Consider the following 22314-nt stretch of genomic DNA (forward strand, 5'->3'; position numbering starts at 1 on the left):
AGTTTGGGTAAACTCTGGGAGTTGGTGATGTACAGAGAGGCCTGGCGTGCTGCAATTCATGGGGTCACAAAGAGTCAGACACAACTGAGCGACTGAACTGAACTGAACTGAACTGAAGGCTTTGAAGAAATAAAAACCAAACCCCCTGCTACTCCTGACAAATGAAAGTTAAAGCATAATTATATTTTGTAATTTGGTTGAGGCATATTCTTCATTCTACATGCACGCAGAATATAAAGACAGTTCCATATTATTTTAATCTTTACAATTGACTTGTAAATTTAAGGACCATATATTACTTTCTCTATTTGAAATATAAGTTCTTTGTAGCTAATAGTCAAGAAATGCTTATTGATTGTATAATTTAAAATATCTAATCATCTTGGCCAGGAATAGTAGGCAGAATAATGCCCCCCTCTTTCCTAATTTCTGGAAACTGTGAATGTGCTATTTTACATTTCAAAGAGATTTTCCAGATGTGATTAAGTATCTTGAGATGGGATGATTATCCTGGATTATCTAGTTGAGCACAATATAATCACAAAGATCCTCATAAGAAGAAAGTCAGAGTCTAAAAGGAGGTGTGATCACAGAAGCAGATGGAGAGAGAGAGAGATTTGAAAATGCTATGCCAGTGGCTTTGAAAATAGAGGAAGGGTCCATGAGCCAAGGAAGGCAAGTGGTATCTAGAAGCTAAGAAAAGGAAAGAAACATTATCTTCTAGAGCCTCCTGAAGGAAGGTAGTCCTGCTGACACCTTCCTTTGAGGAATTTAGATGTCCAGAACTGTAAGATTAGTGTTGTTTTAAACATTTGTGCTAATTTGTTCAGACACAGTAGTGGTAAGTCTTTAGCAACAAAGCTGATAATGTAATCTATATTAAGGCCTGTATATTTTCTGATGGAAAGCAAAGTTTGTAAAACAATTGATGGGAAGGAAATTATTTAGTGTTCACTTAACTTGAGAGGGACTTTGTATTCCTATTGTCCAGGTATCACAAACTTCTCTCTTTACAGACACATTCTGCTAATGCAGCCTGACTGAATATACTTCTGTGTACACATGTCTGCACATTTCCTGCTTAGTCATGAAAATAAATAACTGGCTCTGTGGGTAGAGCCAGTTCATGTTCTGAAGGGTCAGTGAAAACTTTTGCTTGCATAAAACTTTTTCAAGCTATTTTCAAGGTCCAGTAATACCATGTCATTTCACAATTTTTAATTAAAAATGGGGATATGCTTTTATGACCATATGGAGAACTCTGCTCAGAAACCTCTATGTACTTTTCAACTTATTGGGGTTCAAGTTCAAAGTTTTCAGAGTTGTCTGTTGAAATTCATTGGAGAGAAATAACCTTCACATTAAATTTTTTTAACTAAGAGTCTATTTTGTTGTTAACAAGATTCTAGGAAAACTCACGTTCTTCATGCTGATTTCCTCATTGTTTGTTTTGCGGTTTTTCAGGAGGTTCAAACTAAGTCAACTCAGACATAAGTAATAAACTTTCAATAACTTTGTGAAGTATCCGAAGTCTCTACTATTGAAAAAATTTCTCAAGAAATAAACAGTCTTGAATTCAGACATTGCTGTATTCCATGTTGTTGTTGCTGTTGTTCAGTCACTCAGTAGTGTCCGATTCTTTGCGACCTCATGGACTACAGCATGCCAGCCTTCCTTGTCCTTCACTATCTTCCGGAGTTTTCTCAAATTCACATGCACTGAGTTGGTGATGCCATCCAACCATCTCATTCTCTGCCTCCCTCTTCTTTTGCCTTCAATCTTTCCCAGCATCAGGGACTTTTCCAGTAAGTCAACTCTTCACATCAGGTGGCCAAAGTATTGGAGTTTCAGCTTCAGCATCAATCCTTCCAATGAATATTCAGGGTTGATTTCCTTAGGATTGACTGGTTTGATATCCTTGCTGTCCAGTTCAGTTCAGTCACTCAGTCATGTCCAACTCTTTGCAACCCCATGAATCGCAGCACGCCAGGCCTCCCTGTCCATCACCAACTCCCAGAGTTCACTCAGACTCACATCCATCGAGTGATGCCATCCAGTCATCTCATCCTCTGTTGTCTCCTTCTTCTCCTGCCCCCAATCCCTCCCAGCATCAGAGTCTTTTCCAATGAGTCAACTCTTCACATGAGGTGGCCAAAGTACTGGAGTTTCAGCTTTAGCATCATTCCTTCCAAAGAAATCCCAGGGCTGATCTCCTTCAGAATGGACTGGTTGGATCTCCTTGCAGTCCAAGGGACTCTCAAGAGTCTTCTCCAACACCACAGGTCAAAAACAGCAATTCTTCAACACTCAGCTTTCTTCACAGTCCAACTCTCACATCCATACATGACCACTGGAAAAACCATAGCCTTGACTAGACGGACCTTTGTTGGCAAAGTAATGTCTCTGCTTTTCAATATGCTATCTAGGTTGGTCATAACTTTCCTTCCAAGGAGTAAGTGTCTTTTAATTTCATGGCTGCAGTCACCATCTGCAATGATTTTGGAGCCCCCAAAAATAAAGTCTGACACTGTTTCCACTGATTCCCCATCTATTTCCCATGAAGTGATGGGACCAGATGCCATGATCTTCGTTTTCTGAATGTTGAGCTTTAAGCCAACTTTTTCACTCTCCTCTTTCACTTTCATCAAGAGGCTTTTCCTCTTCACTTTCTGCCATAAGGGTGGTGTCATCTGCATATCTGAGCTTATTGATATTTCTTTTTTTTTAATTTTATTTTATTTTTAAACTTTACATAATTGTATTAGTTTTGCCAAATATCAAAATGAATCTGCCACAGGTATACATGTGTTCCCCATCCTCAACCCTCCTCCCTCCTCCCTCCCCATACCATCCCTCTGGGTCGTCCCAGTGCACTAGCCCCAAGCATCCAGTATCGTGCATCGAACCTGGACTGGCATCTTGCTTCATACATGATATTTTACATGTTTCAATTCTCCTGGCAATCTTGATTCCAGCTTGTGCTTCTTCCAGCCCAGCGTTTCTCATGATGTGCTCTGCATATAAGTTAAATAAGCAGGGTGACAATATACAGCCTTGACATACTCCTTTTCCTATTTGGAACCAGTCTGTTGTTCCATGTCCAGTTCTAACTTGCTTCCTGACATGCATATAGGTTTCTCAAGAGGCAGGTCAGGTAGTCTGGTATTCCCATCTCTTGAAGAATTTTCCACAGTTTGTGAGCCACACAGTCAAAGGCTTTGACATAGTCAATAAAGCAGAAATAAATGTTTTTCTGGAATTCTCTTGCTTTTTCGATGACCCAGCAGATTTTGGCAATTTGATTTCTGGTTCCTCTGCCTTTTCTAAAACCAGCTTGAACATCTGGAAGTTCACAGTTGACATATTGCTGAAGCAGGGACTCTCAAAAGTCTTCCCCAGCACTACAGTTCAAAGGCATCAGTTCTTCAGTGATATCATAGCTGGTACGTTCTCTGCATTCTCACCTGGAGGAAGGGGCTAGGAATACCTCTGGACTCTCATTTATAAGGCAGTAATCCCATTCATGAGGGTTCCCAAAGGCCCTATCTCTTAATACCATCATCTTTGGGCATAAATTCTAGGGAGGTACATTCCTGACTGGAGCATCCCTGAATCCACACCCTTTGACAATTTCTTTCAACACTGACTTGGGGTTTGACCATGTCACTTACCCTGACCCGATAGGCTAAGGTAAATTTGATGCAAATGAAGATTTTGAAAAAAAAAAAAAAAAAGAAGCTTTTATGTTTCTCTTCTGTCTCTTGGACTTCTGCCACCATCAGTGAACAGGCTGCCCCAGCTTTCTGGGAGACATGAGATACATTGGAGAAGAGCCAAGATATCCCAAGCAAAGCCATCCTAACCTATCAGAGCCCCAGCCAAGTGATTGTAGAAGCCCAGCTGAGGTCAATCCAGCCCAAATTTTGAGAAATAAGAAATGCTGATTTGTGTAAGCTGTAAGTTTTGAGGTGGTTGGCTATTTATACACATAGATACTAATATTATTCTCATTTTATATATCAGTTCAGTTCAGTTCAGTTGCTCAGTCGTGTCCGACTCTTTGCAACCCATGAACCACAGCACACCAGGCCTCCCTGTCCATCACCAACTCCCAGGGTTTACCCAAACTCATGTCCGTTGAGTCGGTAATGCCATCTAACCATCTTATCCTCCATTTTATTTATAGGTAAACTGAATTCCAGAAGGATTGAGTAACTTGCTCAAAACTGATTCTAAACTTCATGAACATAACCATATATAATCAAACCACACTTTGCAGAACTTTGAAGTGAATTCTTCAGCCTAAAAATGGACAGAATAGTTCTTTTATACTCACACACATGGTATTTCCATTCTTAAGGGACAGAAACAAACATTATGAAATATATGTGATATATTGGGGCAGTAGGTGATCATTGTTGATCTGTTAATTTCACACAAGTGACACTCTTAACATTTCTGGGAGGGATTGTTTTGGGTCTGAAGCATGTTTATGGACCTTTCCCCTATAATTCCTCTCCTCCCTCCAGTAATAATGACCACTAAAAATGAGCTCATAATAATTTTGACTACTAATTTTGGCTTTATCCATCACCCCAAATTTTCAAACCTCCCTAGATGAGGGAAAGGGCTGGGGAAAGTGATTCTAGTTGACAACCACTGTTGGGATTTACAAAATGTAAGGTTTACTACTGAATATATGTGGGGCTTTTTTTGGTGTAGACATACTAATTTTAAGAAATAGTTTAATTATTAAGGCTAATAATTTAATTTTTAATTCTTATTATAAGGTAAATGTCCTTGATATAACCACTCAGGTAAATAAGAAGTATTTTATCAGTCATTGCAGACATCCCTTCTATATTCCTCTGTCCCCTCAATAGTAACTACTTTTTGGATTTTATAGTAATCGCTTCTTAATTTTATCTTTTTTTTGTAGTTTCATCACCCAAATGTGTGTCCCAAGTCAAAGAGTTTTGTTTTGACTGTGCTTATTTTCCCCCTAAATATGCCTTATCAGTTTCTCTTCATCTAAAGTATCTTATCCATCACTTTTTCTTATAACTTATTTGTTGAAGGACCTTGTATCTTTTATTATTTCAGGCCTGAGGCAGTGAATCTGTGAGATGAACACACATTTTTGTTTGGAAAAACTATGGCAACATCATTTATATAGTCAGCTCTTATGTAATTTATTCAGTCTGTCACTTCTCTGCATTGGTTCAGGAACATATTGTAATTTTGGCACAGTTATATCCTGAGATTATGACTTTCTTCAATTAGCATCAAGGCCAAGGAATGCATTATGTTAAACAGTGAAGTTAATAATTATTTCTCAAACAAAAGGCCTTGACTGCTTCCAGGGAAGTTATTAACAGATCTATTCCCCCCATAGGAGAAGGCAATGGCACCCCACTCCAGTACTATTGCCTGGAAAATCCCATGGACGGAGTAGCCTGGTAGGCTGCAGTCCATGGTGTCGCTAAGAGTCAGACACGACTGAGCGACTTCACTTTCACTTTTCACTTTCATGCATTGGAGAAGGAAATGGCAACCCACTCCAATGTTCTTGCCTGGAGAATCCCAGGGATGGGGGAGCCTGGTGGGCTGCTGTCTCTTGGGTCGCACAGAGTCGGACACGACTGAAGTGACTTAGCAGCAGCAGCAGCAGCATTCCCCCCATACCTGTTCAAGAATGATATCTCTTTAACCATTTATATAGTACTTTTTCGATCAAGAATATCAAAATGCTTTTGCTTCAAAGCTTTCTCTCTGTCCAATTGCTATTTCATGACATTCTCCTTTCAAATTAGGAAAAAAATAATCAAAGCCTAGTCATTATGTGGATCATAGTGCTACAGATTAGGCTGTATTTATTTTTTTTTCCTTAATTCTATACTTCCAGTCAGGATGATTTTCGAATATCAGTTTACAGAATAATAGGAAAGGTAAGAAGCTACTTATCCTTTTGAGGTTAGAAGGTTAAGTTGATTGCCTGGAAATCTAACTGCTATTAAAAACCAACAAACTTGCTTTCTGATTATAATACCAGTGCATATTCATTATAGGAGACTTTGGGAGAAAACAAAAAGTACAAAGAAAAATCATAAAAATTAGAGAATGATGTCTTGTTGATAGAGTTCATTCTCCTAATTTTTAAGGTCATTTGTTTAGTTGTCATTTTCAGGAGTTACATGCTACTGCCATTGCCCAAATACCGTTCTGTTAGTCCTATATCAGTGGGGGCTGCTAGTATGAACTGGTGTGCTTTCCTCTCTCCTGCCATATATTTCAGCTGCCACTGTACTCAAGGTTGATGACTGTGAGAGACAACCCATCATGGGAATTCATCCACAATTTGGTTTTGTCCATAATCCTGTATGGAACTTGTCTTCTGTCCTGCTCTGTAGATCTTCCAAGATTTCCGACTACAGTGAGCATTTCTGCAAAATGAGCAGTCTTGTGCAATCAATGGTTCCTTGGGTCCACCAGTCTAGATGGTCAATTAGGATGTAAAATAACACTACATTCATTAATTTCCAGCCCAGGCCAATAGTCTTCCCTGTAAGCTTTAGTAAAAGACCGCTAAATGGGGAAGATCTGATCATTAAGAGATTTAATAAACTTTACTTTATCTTTATTTTCCATGGGACCTCATAGCTTTGTAGGTCTTTAAGAGAGAATTCAGTTGCTCTCAGGGGATACTGTTATATTATGGTATGGTATATGTTATGTTATGATGTAAGAATAATGAATAGTTTGTATTTCACCCAGTACCTGACACAGTGCAAACTCAAATTCAATGAATGTTAGCAAATACAATAATTAGCAGCAGATATTTTAAGTTGGAAGATCCATGTATCATTCAGTGAATATGTTCACTATACAGTTAGAAATAAACAGAGTTTAAAAAATACAGAAGCATTTAAATAGCTGAGTGACATTACCTATTCTTCTTTAATAGTTTGAATGCTCCCAGAGAGCCTTTGGTGAGAGTATGGGGTGGAATTCTGTGACTTCATCATTTCAATTGTAACTTGAGGGAAGGATGATTCATTGAAATATTAATTTGTACAGATGCATTTATTTCATCCTTCCTTTTTAAGGAGAGAACTTGAACTTTAGCAATTTCTTGCCACATGGATTTTTTTTACAGTGTAAGGAAGAAATTCTTTGAGTTCAAGATGCTTTTATAAATACCTACACTCAATTTGAAAGAGTTTATGCCAGGTGTTCTTGAAAGAGATGAGGGAAAATGAGGCCCCTTTGAGATCTAGAAGAAAATAGTCTGGAGAGAAATTGGAAGCCCATGATCAGAAGTATGTATTCAGAGAGTAAGCTTGCACATTTTCTAACCATATATCCTGGAGATATGGCAACATCTCTGAAATTGGAGCATCAGGCAAGAATGGTCCATGTATGGGCCTCCCAACCTTGCCTATGATTCTCACACCCTCACATGTGCCATGGAAGTAGCAGAGCAATCAAGACTTACACGAAGCTTTGGAAATGTGATAAGGAAATACTGAATAATGACTAAGGGACTCCCCTCACCCCTACCCCGAATAATCCTGTGCTGTGTAAGACTTTGGCCCTCTAACAATCCTGGAGAATGGATGTACCATAATTCCATAATGGATCTCTTGTCAGCTAAACAAAAGAGAGGCTTAAACAAGGATTTAAATAAAAACAATGATAGTGAATAAATGTTATTTCTTACACATCTGAGTTTGTGGATTCAGATTTATACTTGCCTCTCATAGTTAATATCAATAACCTCAGATATGCAGATGATACCACTCTAATGGCAGAAAGCAGAGGAACTAAAGAACCTCTTGATAAGGCTGAAAGAGGAGAGTGAAAAAGCTGGCTTGAAACTCAACATTCAAAACATTAAGATCATGGCATCTGGTCCCATCACTTCATGGCAAATAGTAGGGGAAAAGTAGAAACAGTGACACATTTTATTTTCCTGGGCTCCAAAATCACTGTGGATGGTAATTGCAGCCATAAAATTAAAAGATGTTTGCTCCTTGGGAGAAAAGTTATGACAAACCCAGACAGCATATTAAAAACCAGAGACATAACTTTACCAGCAAAGGTCCATATAATCAAAGCTATTGTTTTTCCAGTAGTCATGTATAGATGTGAGAGTTGGTCCATAAAGAGAGCCAAGTGCTGAAGAATAGATGCTTTCCAATTGTGGTGCTGGAGAAGACTCTTGAGAGTCCCTTGGACTACAAGGAGATTAATTCAGTGAATCCTAAAGGAAATCAAACCTGAATATTCATTGGAAGGACTACTGCTGAAGCCGAAGCTCCAATAATTTGGCCACCTGCTGCAAACAGCTGACTCATTGGAAAAGACCTTGATGCTGGAAAAGACTGAAGGCAAAAGGAGAAGAGGGCAGCAGAGAATGAGATGGTTAGATAGTATCACTGGCTCAATGGCTGTGAATCTGAGCAAACTCCAGGAGATTATGGAGGACAGAAGAGCCTGGCATGCTGCAGTCCATGGGGTTGCAAAAAGTTGGACATAATTAGCAACTGAGCCACAACAAAAACTGTTGGTTTATGTGGCAATTGTAAAACTATTTTAAGAGAAATTGTAAAACCAGGAAACCACTACTTTATATATGTTTTCCATGAATTTTCAAGGAAAAGGCTAATGAACTTCACACTTAACATAAACTGGAGAAATATTTAAGTTGAAACAACTGTATCCATGCTAAATATTCAGTTTAGAAGGAGGGCCATCGTACACTGTAAGAAGCAGTGTAGTACTATGGTTATGAAAATAGGTTCCGGAATCACTTGCTTAAATTTAGGTATATTATAGGATAACAATATGACCTTGGACAAGTTAGCTAACTGTTCTTCCCTACATTTTATATTTGAAAAATGAGTATAATAATAAACCTCTCATGGTTATTGTGAGGACTAAGACAATGAAGTCTTTGGGTTTTTAAATATGAAAATTCAACATTAATGACAATTTATTTGCTGCATCAACTTGCCTTGGTGGGTATTTCATAAATGAATTTCAAATAAACATGAATGTCCCTTTTAGGGTATAGTCTATTTGAAGACTCAGAATTAAGAAATTCAAAAAGCCCAGAGTTTATTGTTACTGTTGTGAATAGGTTATCTGTTTCAAGGCATGATTAACTGAGCTTCTATAAAATAGTCAGTGCATTAACAGTGACAGTTTTACCATTGGGATAGAAACACTCTGAAGATATTTACTTGATTCCCTTTGGACTTAAATGCTGTTTTTATTCATTTTTGTCCTTTACAACTCAGGTTATAAAAATGTTCATTCCCTGAGATAAAAATACAGGGCATCCACACATATTCCAGGTGTTGTCCATTGTAACATTATATTGGAGAATAAACGTAGGGATTGGTTCTTCTTATTTCATCATATTAACCAACTGTACAGTTTATTTTAACTCACATTACAGCTGGCTTTCTTGCTTACAGGCATGCAGAATACTTTCTCCCACAAACAAGCTCTGTTTCTTGTAACTCACCATCTCCTTTTTGATTTCTTAATTCCACTGGCAATTTGGAGCAGCCTGCTTACTCATGTTGTGTCTGCAGCGCTGGAGTCTTAGCCCTTGAGTCATGTAATTTTGGAAATCCTTGCTATCTGCATTATGTATTAACAGCAATCAGGCAGCCCCGTAAGACCTTTCTGGAAATATTCCAAAAGACCTTGGTTTTTATTTTGTGTTTAGTTTGAAGGAATTCCAGTTAAGTTAGCCTTGGGTTCCTAATTTTGACTGGCCATCCAACTGAAGACAGCCTCAGAAATCTCTTGTTTAGCAAATCAGCACCCTTGGTGAGAAACTGTGGATTTCCTAAATATCATACAATCAATTTGTGATATTAAGCTTCCAAAATCATAATTTAACTTTTTATTCCAAGGAAAACTTTTCCTGCAACTATTATTTTATACAAGTCATTCCTTTCTTTCCTATTTAGTTTATTAATAAAGTCCAGATTCCAATTTAGAAAAAATAAAGGATTAAAGATTCATTAAATATAATTATATTTTAAGGAAACATTAGTAGTATGTGGGAGAAGGCTATGGCACCCCACTCCAGTACTCTTGCCTGGAATATCCCATGGATGGAGGAGCCTGGTAGGCTGCAGTCCATGAGGTCACTAAGAGTCAGATACGACTGAGCGACTTCACTTTCACTTTTCACTTTCATGCATTGGAGAAGGAAATGGCAACCCACTCCAGTGTTCTTGCCTGGAGAATCCCAGGGACGGGGGAGCCTGGTGGGCTGCCATCTATGGGGTCGCACAGAGTCGGACACGACTGAAGTGACTTAGCAGCAGCAGTAGTATGTGAGGGATGGAGTTTATAGATCACTTGTTCATACATTTTTTTTCAACAAATTCTAACTAACCTACTTCATACAGGGTACATTACTAAGTCACTGGGAAAGCAAGAACTACTAAGATCCATTTGCTGTCCACAAGGAGCTTACAGTCTAGGTTGAAGGGGAGAAAAAAAAAACAGGTAATTTCAATACACTGTGTTAAGTGCTGTATTAGGGGTAAGTACTGAAACTCCAGTACTTTGGCCACCTCATGCGAAGAGTTGACTCATTGGAAAAGACTCTGATGCTGGGAGGGATTGGGGGCAAGAGGAGAAGGGGACGACAGAGGATGAGATGGCTGGATGGCCTCACTGACTCGATGGATGTGAGTCTGGGTGAACTCCGGGAATTGGTGATGGACAGGGAGGCCTGGCGTGCTGCGATTCATGGGGTCGCAAAGAGTCGGACACGACTGAGTGACTGAACTGAACTGAGTATGGTAAAAGTGCAAAGAGAAGGCATCCTGGAGGTGATTACATCTAAGCCATGATAACAAGGATATAAACAGATATGAATGTGTTTTGAGCATTCTAGACAGAGGAAACAACTGTACAAAGATTTGGTTTGTTCTAACTAGTGATGGACTGGTCTTAGAAGATTTCTCTCATGTATTATGCTAGTTATGGTGGATTGTAAAATCACCACAAATTCTTTCCCTCTTTGCATTCAAGTCTTTTTAAGGTGATGTTACAGATCCTCCTATAAAGAGCTGTAGTATATTTCTCTACCTCTTGAATCTGAGTAGCCCGTGTGACTTTGGTTAAAGAGACATAAGCAAATGTGATACTAGCAGAGACATGAGGAGTACTTGTTTGCTGGAGCCTGACTTCTTGCTGAGCTAGAGCCCTGAGTCATCATGTTTTATGAGCCTGAGCTATCGTGCTGGGGGAAGAGAACCCAGGCATCCTGACTGATAGGCTGACAGCTGCCAGAAATGTGAGGAAAGGCATCTGTGGGAAGCAAAATAAGCCCCCTCCACACGAAGATATCCACATCCTAAGCCCCAGAGCCTATAAATATATTACCTTACAAGACAAAAAAGACTTCAAATATGTGATTAAATCAAGGATTTTGACATGAGATTATCCTGAATTATCTGGAGGGTTCACTGTAATCTCATTGTATCTCTTATAGGAGAGAAACAGAAAGGTGAGAGCTAGAGAGGTGAGAACGGAAGCAAGGGTGGAAGTCAGAGACTGATGATACTTTCCTGCTGGCCATGTGACAAGGAATGCAGGTGACCTCTCGAATCTAGAAAAGGCAAGGAAACAGACTCTCCTCTAAAGTCTCCAGAAGGAGCGCAGTCCTGCTAATACCTTGATTTTGTGTCCTAAATCACTTCAGTTGTGTCTGACTCTGTGCCTGCATGGATCATAGCCTGCAGGTTCCTCTGTCCATGGAATTCTGCAGGCAAGAATTCTGGAGTGGGTTGCCATGCCCTCCTCCAGGGAACCATCCCGACCCAGGGATGGAACCTGTCTCTTATGTCTACTTCATTGGCAAGTGAGTTCCTTAACCACTAGTGCTGCCTAGGAAGGTGTAATATCTTGATTTTAGTCCAGTCAAAACTTCTGACCTTCCTAGCCACAAGATAGTAAATTTGTGCCGTTTTAAGCTACTAAGTTTATGGCAATATTTAGAGCAGCAAAGGAAACTAATACACCGTACTGGATTATCTAGCTGCCAGCCAACTGGCCAGCTGCCCACAGCTGCATGGCAAAACTCAGCAGAGATCAGTCAAGCTGGTACTGATTAGAAGAACCACAAAGACTACCTACTGGATTGTGAATTATAATAAACAGTTATTGTTTTAAATTATTGTTTTGGAGTGATTTCTTCCTCAGGAACAGCTACCTGATACACTGATCCATATAGTCAAAATGAAAAAAATAGACCAAAATGTATTTTTATGCTGTTACTTCAAAAGTTATTTCTTGCTATATACCTGCAACTAATACAACATTGTAAATCAACTGTAGTTCAACAAAATATTTTTAGAAGTTATTTCTCTAACTCTCTTATGGACTTTTATGTGGGTTCTTTACATTGTCTGGAATTTTAAATGAGAATTTCATCCACTCTTTGATCCAGTACCCCACCAGGGGATTCCCTGGTAGCTCAGACGGTAAAGCATCTCCCTGAAATGTGGGAGACCCGGGTTCAATCCCTGGGTTGGGAAGATCCCCTGGAGAAGGAAATGGCAACCCACTCCAGTACTCTTGCCTGGAAAAGTCCACGGACTGGTAGGCTACAGTCCACAGGGTCACAAAGAGTCGGACACACTGAGTGACTTCACTTTCACTTTCACTTTTGATCCAATACAAAATTATTATCCACTGCCTGTATTGTACTAGGCTAGACCCTGTGGTAGAAACTTAAAACTTGTTTCTGCTCTCAAGGAGCATATAGGTCTTTTTCTAAAAGTCTGATATTGATCAACTTGCTCAGATCTGTACATTTTAGTATCTATCTCTTCAAAAAAGGGATAACATTAATACTTGACCTCATGCCCAGTCACTGTCATGTCCTACTCTTTGTGACCCTATGGACTGTAGCCCACCAGACCCCTCAGTCCATGGGATTCTCCAAGCAAGAATACTGGAGTGTGGGTTCCCATGGCCTCCTCCAGGGTATCTTCTTGACCCAGGGATCAAATCCACGTCTCCTGCGTCTCTGACATTGCAGGCAGAATCTTTACCTACTGAGTCACCTGGGAAGCCCCAGTACTTGGCCTAGGGGACTGTTTTGAAGATTAGATGAGAAAATACGTGTAAAATATTCATCTTTGCATGACATACAATAAATATCCAATAAATGTCAACCAAATCAGAAGATGAGGGAAAACTAAGTGGCAATATAAAAAATAGAAAAGATAATAATATGAGAAGTAACAATAACTGCTACTTATGGTTTACATGTTCTGGGCTTTATGCTTATTAAGAGTTACTATAACCCTGAAAGATAGGTATTGGTATTTGCATTTTCCATATGCTAATTAATCTAAAATTAAGATTCAGATGATTAAGTTTCTTCTTTAACATCATATAATCAGCTAGTGGCACAAGGCCTCTAACCCCACACTCTCTGATTCTAAAGCCCTTCGTCCTTCAGTGCCTAGTGGCCCACAGGTCATTGTGACTAAATCAGCAGCAATTAGGATTATCTTTAAAAAGCTGTATCTGATCCGGTCAGCTACTCTTACAGCTCCCTATTGCTTACAGAATCAAGTCCAACATCCTTTACATGGTCCAAGTTGCTTTTCACTAACTTTCCCGTTTCATATCACTTTACTCTGTTCTGGGTATACTGACATCTGTTGTTGTTGTTCAGTCGCTAAGTCACATCTGACCCTTTGCGACCCCATGGACTGCAGCATGCCAGGCTACACTGTCCTCCACTATCTCCTGGAGTTTGCTGAAATTTATGTTCGTCGAGTCTGTGATTCTACCTAATCATCTTATCTTCTTCCCCTTTCTTCTCCATTTGCCTTCAATCTTTCCTAGCATCAGGACTTTTCCAGTGAGTTGGCTCTTCACATCAGGTGGCCAAATTATTGGAGCTTCAGCTTCAGCAATAGTCCTTCCAATAAATATTCAGGTTTGATTTCCTTTAGGATTGACTGGTTTAATATTTTTGAAGCCCAAGTGACTCTCAAGAGTCTTCTTTAGCACCACAATTCGAAAGCATCATTTCCTTGACCCCCTTTATGAACCAACTCTCACATCTGTAAATGGCTACTGGAAAAACCATGGCTTTGACTTATATGACCTTGGTTGGAAACTGATGCCTCTGCTTTTTAATATGCTATCTAGTTTTGTCATAGCTTTCCTTCCAAGGAGCAAGCGTCTTTTAATTTCATGGCTGCAGTTACCATCCACAGTGACTTTAGAGCCCAGAAAAATAAAATCTGTCACTGCTTCCACTTTTTCCCCTTCTATTTGACATGAAGTGATGGGACCAGATGCCATGATCTTAGTGTTATTGAATGTTGAGTTTCAAGACAGCTTTTTCACTCTCCTTTTTCATGCTCATCAAAAGGCTCTTTAGTTCCTCTTCCCTTTCTGCCATTAGAAGGGTATCATCTACATATCCAAGGTTATTGATATTTCTACCAGCAATCTTAATTCCAGCTGGTGATTCTTCCAGCCTGGTATTTCACATGATGTACTCTGCATATAAGTTAAATAAGCAGATAACAATATACAGCCTTATCATACTCATTTCCCAATTTTGAACCAGTTAGCCATTCCATGTGGAGAAGGAAATGGCAACCCACTCCAGTACTCTTGCCTGGAAAATCCCATGGATGGAGGAGCCTGGCAGGCTACAGTCCATGGGGTCACTAAGAGTCGGACATGACTGAGCGACTTCACTTTCACTTTTAACTTTCATGCATTGGAGAAGGAAATGGCAAACCACTCCAGTGTTCTTGCCTGGAGAATCCCAGGGACGGGGAAGCCTGGTGAGCTGCCATCTATGGGGTCGCACAGAGTCGGACACGACTGAAGTGATTTAGCAGCAGCAGCAGCTGTTCCATGTCTGATTCTAACTATTGCCTCTTGTCCTGCATACAGGTTTCTTTGGAAACAGGAAAGGTGGTCTGGTACTCCCATCTCTCTTAGAATTTTCTACAGTTTGTTATGATCACACAATCAAAGGCTTTAGCATAGTCAATGAAGCAGAAGTAGATGGTTTCATGGAATTCCCTTGCTTTCTCCATGATGCAACAAATGTTGGCAATTTGATCTCTGGTTCTTCTGCCTCTTTGAAACCCAGCTTGTACATTTGGAAGTTCTCAGTTCACATACTATTGAAGCCTAGCTTGAAGGATTTTGAGGATAATCTTGCCAACATGTGAAATGAGAGCAATTGTGCTACTGCACAAAGAATGTTTGAACATTCTTTGACATTGCCCTTCTTTGGGATTGAAATGAAAACTGACCTTTTCCAGTTTTGTGGCCACTGCTGAGTTTTGCAAATTTGCTGACATACTGAGTGCAGCACTTACCAGCATTATCTTTTAAGATTTTAAATAGCTCAGCTGAAATTATATCACCTCCTCTAACTTCATTTGTAACAATATTTCTTAAGGCCAACTTGACCTCACACTCCAGCATATCCTGTTCTCAGTGAGTGACCATACAATTGTGTTTTATCCAGGTCATTAAGAACTATTCTGTATAGTTCTCTGTATTCTTTCCACATTTTAATTTCTTCTGTTTCTTTTAGGTCCTTGCTGTTTCTGACCTTTATCATGCCCGTCCTTGTATGAAATGTTCCCTTGATGTCTCCAATTTTCTTGAAAACATCTCAAGTCTTTCCCATTCTGTTTTCCTCTATTTCTTTGCCTTGCTAATTGAAGAAGGCCTTCTTATCTCTCCTTACTGTTCTCTGGAACTCTCATTCAGTTGGGTATATCTTTTCCTTTCTCCCTTGCTTTTCATTTCTCTTCTTTTCTCAGCTATTTGTAAAGCCTCCTCAAACAACCACTTTGCCTTCTTTCATTTCTTTTTCTTTGGGATGATTTTGGTCACTGCCTCCTGTACAGTGTTACATACCTCTTTCCACAGTTCTTCAGGCACTCTGTCTACCAAATCTAATCCTTTGAATCTATTACTCACCTCCACTGTATAATCATAAGAGATTTTATTTAGGTTATATCTGAATGGCCTAGTGGTTTTCCCTACTTCCTTCAATTTAAGGCTGAATTTTGCAATAAGGAGCTCATTATCTGAACCACAGTCAGCTCTGAGTCTTGTTTTTGCTAGCTGTGTAGAACTTCTCCATCTTTGGCTGCAAAGAACATAATCAATCTGATTTCGGTACTGATCATGTGGTGATGTCCATGTATAGAGTCGTCTCTTGGGTTTTCGAAAAGGGTGTTTGTTGTGATCAGAGAGTTCTCTTCACAAAACCCTTGTTAGTTGTTGCCTTGTTATTCTGGGTATCTCTTAACTTTGGCTTTTTGCATTTGAATCCCCTGTGATGAAAACATATCTTTTTTGGGTGTTAGTTCTAGAAAGTCTTATAGGTCTTCATAGAACTGGTCAGCTTCAGCTTTTTCAGCATTAGTGGTTGGAACATAGACCTGGATTACTGTGATGTTGAATGGTTTACCTTGGAAACAAACTGAGATCATTCTATCATTTTTGAAATTGCATCCAAGTACTGCCTTTTGGACTCTTTTGTTGACTATGAGGGCTACTCCATTTCTTCTAAGGAATTCTTGCCTGCAGTAGTAGGTACGCTGGTCATCTGAATTATATTCGTCCATTTCCATCCATTTCACCTCACCAATTCCTAAGATGTTGATGTTTACTCTTACTTGACCACCTCCAACTTACCTTGGTTCATGGACCTAACATTCCAGGTTCCTATGCAATATCGTTCTTTTACAACATTGGACTTTACTTTCACCACCACCCACATTCAAAACTGAGCATCATTTTCACTTTGGCCCAGCTGCTGCTTTCTTTCTGGAGCTTTTAGTAATTCCCTCTGCTCTTCCTCCTTAGCTTTTTGGACACCTTCTAACCTAGGAGGCTCATCTTACAGTGTCATGTTTTTTGAATTTTCATACTGTTCATGGAGTTCTCCTCCTCCTGTGGACCATGTTTAATCAGAACTCTTCACTATGACTCATTCATCTTTGGGTACCCCTACATAGCATGGCTCATAACTTCATTGGTTTACCAATGAAGTTTACCCCTTTGATACAGACAAGGCTGTTATCCACGAAGAGGATACTAACATCTACAAGTGGGTAAAATGTCCCCCACCTTCCTACTTCCAAACTCTTTGCACACGCTGCTATTCCTCCTTGAACACTCTCTTTCCTCTTGGACTCAACCCTCCCTTATCCTTCTCATCTCAGTTTCAGTTCAGTTCAGTCACTCAGTCGTGTCCAACTCTTTGTGACCCCATGGACTGCAGCACTCCAGGCCTCCCTGTCCATCACCAACTCCCGGAGTTTACTCAAACTCATGCCCATTGAGTTGGTGATGCCATCCAGCCATCTCATCCTCTGTGGTCCCCTTCTCCTCTGCCTTCAATCTTTCCGAGCATCAAGGTCTTTTCCAATGAGTCAGTTCTTTGTTTCAGGTGGCCAAAGTATTGGAGTTTCAGCTTCAACATCAGTCCTTCCAATGAATATTCAGGACTGATTTCCTTTAGGATGAACTGGTTGGATCTCCTTGCAATCCAAGGGACTCTCAAGAGTCTTCTCCAACACCACACTTCAAAAGCATCAATTCTTCAGTGCTCAGCTTTCTATATAGTCCAGCTCTCACATCTATACATGACTACTGGAAAAACCATAACCTTGACTAGACAGACCTTTGTTAGCAAAGTAATGTCTCTGCTTTTTAATATGCTGTCTAGGTTGGTCATAACTTTTCTTCCCAGGAGTAAGTGTCTTTTAATTCATGGCTACAAGTCACCATCTGCATCTCGGTTTAGGTACCATCTTTTCCCCTGATACTTAGATTACTTTAATTCTCTTTGTTATCTATTTTTCTTTAACATTCTCTTCTTTCCTTTCGTAGCCTTCACCTTTGAAGACCCTTAGCATATTGCCTGTCTTTCTCAGTAGTATAAACTTCTAATGGCTCTTTGGTTCAAGAGTTCTCTTTCTTTGTCCCCAGGACACAGGAATGGTCTCTCAGAACCATATCTCTATTTCTAAACTTAATTACCCCTCCATCCTGCCCTTGATCCAGGGGTGAGCATTTAACCTAGGCTGACTATTTGGTTTCATTCTGCTAAGAATTTGAACAAAGAGATATAGAGCCTCAGGGAACTGGAACTCTGCCGTGTTGACGGCAGCTGTCTAAAGCAAAGACTCATGAATTCTGCCTCCTAGTTCCCAGTCCACCCTGATTCTTACCCTCCCCAAGATCCATTGTTCACCTCTTGTTTGTATTTCTATTTCCTTGGGCCTCCTTCAAATATGGTCCCCTTTTGACTTAAACCAGCCAGAGCTGGTTTTTGTTAATGCTAGACTGTGAGCTTCATGATGTAATTTGAGAATTCCTTCTTGTTACCCAGCTGTTATAAATTTATAGATACCCCAATATTTTAGAAGCATGATTGGAAAGATATTCACTCATTTCTGGATTTATCTTTTAAATTTTTGGAGTTTTGAAAACTAAAGATTCTATATTGATCATTATCTCATTGAAACATGTCAGTATAAGCCTAGAGGTGCTTAAAGAGAGCTTCCATGTCTAAGACCATTACTTGTCTTGCTCTCTACTCAGCTGAGACTAAGTCATCTCTTTGGAATGCCATGAGAAGACATTCTATCCTTTGTTAAGGAGCTTGCCTGACCACAATTGTATTATTATGCTTATGTCTGTTGAAAAATTCCAAAGAAATTTAGAAAGAATCACATGGGATTTTGGCTTGTGTCAAATGAAACCAGTTTGGAATGAAAAAGCAAAGATAATATGAGCAGTAAAAGAAATTTCACAACTGTTAAAAGTGCCAATTTTACTGCAAAATTTTCCTTCCTTAAATGTCCTATAAATTGTATATACAGTGGTGTACTTTTTAAAAGGTGATCAAGGATCTTGGTGTTATAGAACATAACTTCTGTTACATGGTATCTAGCTCCTTTGAGTCCCAGTATTACATCAATTTCTTGTATTATGTAAGTATATATATATATATATATATATATATATATATATATGTAGAGAGAGAGAGAGAGAGAGTTAGTTCATCACTACTATGATATATGCCTCTTGCTTAGTTTGGGTTCTATGGTCAGCAATTCTATGACACCATCACCAGAATCAATTTTCTATCTCCCTTTCCTTCCTCCACATCCACCGGTCATTCCCTAACCCTGAATGGATTTGTTGCAGGAAGTTGTCTTTAGCCAGTCATTCTGACTCAGAGTCCTTCCTGGTGGTGCTTGCTTTGTTCAGCCAAGATGGATGCCAGAGGGGAGGATTCTGGGAGGTGGTTGGACATGTGGTGTGCCTTTTGACCTTTCCTGAACTTTTCTGGTTTGTGGTAGCTTATTAATTCCGTGTTCCTTACCAGGACCTTGTGTCTTAAAACAAGTCATGCACATGGTTACTGTGGTGCTTGGCCAGGGTGGGCGGCTTCAGTCAGCGCACTTCCCCTAACAGATTCAACATATATCTCCCATGCTTTACCACACAGGCTTATATAACCACAAACCCAAACTGCCACAAATTTAGGATTTTCAAGCCCAGCTGGCCTCTCAATGCTACTAGGCAAACCTTTAGTTAATGCTGGTTAATAGCCAAAGCTGTTTCTTTTTTAGTGTATAACTTTGCCTCAGCCTTGACAGAGAAAAAATATATTAATAAATATAATATTAATAAATCCTCTTCCCTACATTATAAAACTGTCCATAGTATTGTTAATCCTTTTTTTTTGTATTAAGGGAAAATGAGGTGATATTTATCAGTTATTTGCTGTATATCTCCGTCCAAACTTCTCTCCTAAATGTCAGACTCTTATTTCTTATTGCCTGCTAAACATCTCCTTTGGATATCCAATAAATTTCTCAAACTTAAGATGTTGAAATCAAAACTCCTGACCTTTCCTACCAAGTTCCACTGCTCTAGGGTATTCCCCTTGCCAGTTGATGATGGCTCTACCTTTCTGGCTGTTCAGGCCCCAGATTTTGGCATCACCCTTGCCAGCTAAGTCATTATCGTCTCTTCTTTGAATTATTGTAATAATCTCCTAGTTTGTCCTTTTTTTATTCTGCCCTTGGAGCCCTACAATCTATTCTCAGCACAACATCTGGAGTCATCCTGCCAAAATTGTAAATCAGATCACATTCTCTACCCCAACCTTTCCACTGTCTTCTTCCTATTACATCCTAAAGTGAAAGTAAAGTGAATGTGTTAGTCACTAAGTGTAAGTAAGTGTTAGTCGTTCAGTTGTGCCCGACTCTTTGCGACCCCATGGACTGCAGCTCACCAGGCTCCTCTGTCCATGAGATTTTCCAGGCAAGGATACTGGAGTGGGTTGCCACTCCCTTCTCCAGGGGATCTTCCCAACCCAGGGATTGACCCCAGGTTTCCTGCACTGCAGGCAGATTCTTTACCAACTGAGCTACAAGGGAAGCCTGTTAGTCACTAAGTCATGTCCAACTCTTTGTCCCCATAAACTGTAGTCCTCCAGGCTCCTCTGACCAAGGGTTTTCCCAGGAAAGAATATTGGGGTAGGTTGCCATTTTCTTCTGCGGGGGATTTTTCCTACCCAGGGATTGAACCTGGGTCTCCTGCATTGCAGTCAGATACTTTACCATCTGAGCCACCAGGGAAGCCCCATTACACCTTAAAGAAAAGCCCAAGTCTCTACAATAGCCTATAAGGCTCTTTACAGATGGGTGCACTATTGCCTTTAAGGTTGACTACTCTTCTCACTTATCTGCCTCCTTGCTATTCCTTGAATATGATGGGCTTGCTTTGGCCTTAGGCCTCTGCCTTGTTGCTCTCTGCCTGCAATAGTCTTCCCCAGGTTATTTGCCTGTCTTTCCTTTTACTTATTTCAGGTTGCTGTTCAAACATTTTCTTCTCAGTGAGTCCTTTCTGATCACTGTATTTAAAATTGCTCCCAAGCATCTAATCCTACTGATCACTATCTATTTCCCTTTCACATCTTATTTTCTCCATAGTGCTTACCACAATAAAACTTTTGGTATATTCACCTCTTTTTTCATTGTCTGTCTTCTCCCCCAAGGATGTTGTTGTTGTTCAGTCACTCAGTCATGTCTGACTCTTTGCAACCCCATGGACTGTAGTATGCCAGGCTTCCCTGTCCTTCACCATCTCTTGGAAATTGCTCAGACTCATGTCCATCGAGTCAGTAATGCCATCCAACTCTCTTGTCCTCTGTCATCCCCTTCTCCTCCTGCCGTCAATCTTTCCCAGAATATAAGATGCATTAAAAAAGATGCTTGTTTGTTTTCTTTACTGCTCTATCTCCCAGTGATTATGACATTGCCTGGCACGCAGTTGAAATTCAATGGATGTTTGTTGAATGAATTATTTTTTTCTTCCTAAGCAACTTCTTTGTTTATACACTGAATCCACTCCCTACTGTCTGTTTAGAAATTGTTTTATCAACTATTCTCAAATTTTCCTGTATTTTTCCTCTCTGCTTCTCATCTAAATCAGTGTTTTCAGCCCATAAATATAGTTAAATATCACTGATATCTCTTACAAAATCTTTCCTGTGATTTCCAGTTCAAGCTGCGATTTTATGAAAAATAAAAGGAACACAAAATGGGATTAAACACATAGGAAATGAGAATTGGGCTAGACGTCAAGAGTGAATTTCAAAAAAAATATTTAGTAATAGGAAGAAAATGGGAGCAAGTTGAAAGATGAAATAGAAGCTGAGGGTAATTGTAGCCCAGAAGGAGGAAGGAGCTTCAGTATGTGTGTGGTGGGTTGGGGTGGGGAATGTCAGCTAATATCCTTGGTGATCCCTAGAGAGAATATGGAACCCTAACTGATAGAGAGCAAGGTCAGGAATGAGAAGTAAAGCCAAAAGGAGGAAATTTTTTGACAAGTGTTTATAGAAAGCTGCATCAGTCTGCTCACCCATATCCTCTCCGCATTGTTAAACACACAGCTGTTCACAGCAGAGTTAGTGAGTATGCCAAGAAATAGTGTACTTTTGAATGTTTTAGATCATGAGCATATATTACTTTGACTTAGATTTTCAAAAAGATGGAAAATGATTAAAGGCAGTACAAAAAGGCAGCGTGGAGTGGCACTTGATTGAATCAGCCCAGGCACCGGACTGCCTGAGTTTGAACCACAGGTGTGCTACTTCCTAGCTGGATAACCTTGGGTAATTTACTTAGTTTGTGCCTCAATTTTACTATTTGTAAAATGGACATAATAGAGGTGTTTTCCTTACAGGTT

Source organism: Bos grunniens, chromosome 14 (genome assembly GCF_055505025.1).
Source record: "Bos grunniens cultivar Pamir isolate PY7600 chromosome 14, Bosgru_T2T1.0, whole genome shotgun sequence".
Lineage (NCBI taxonomy): Eukaryota > Metazoa > Chordata > Mammalia > Artiodactyla > Bovidae > Bos > Bos grunniens.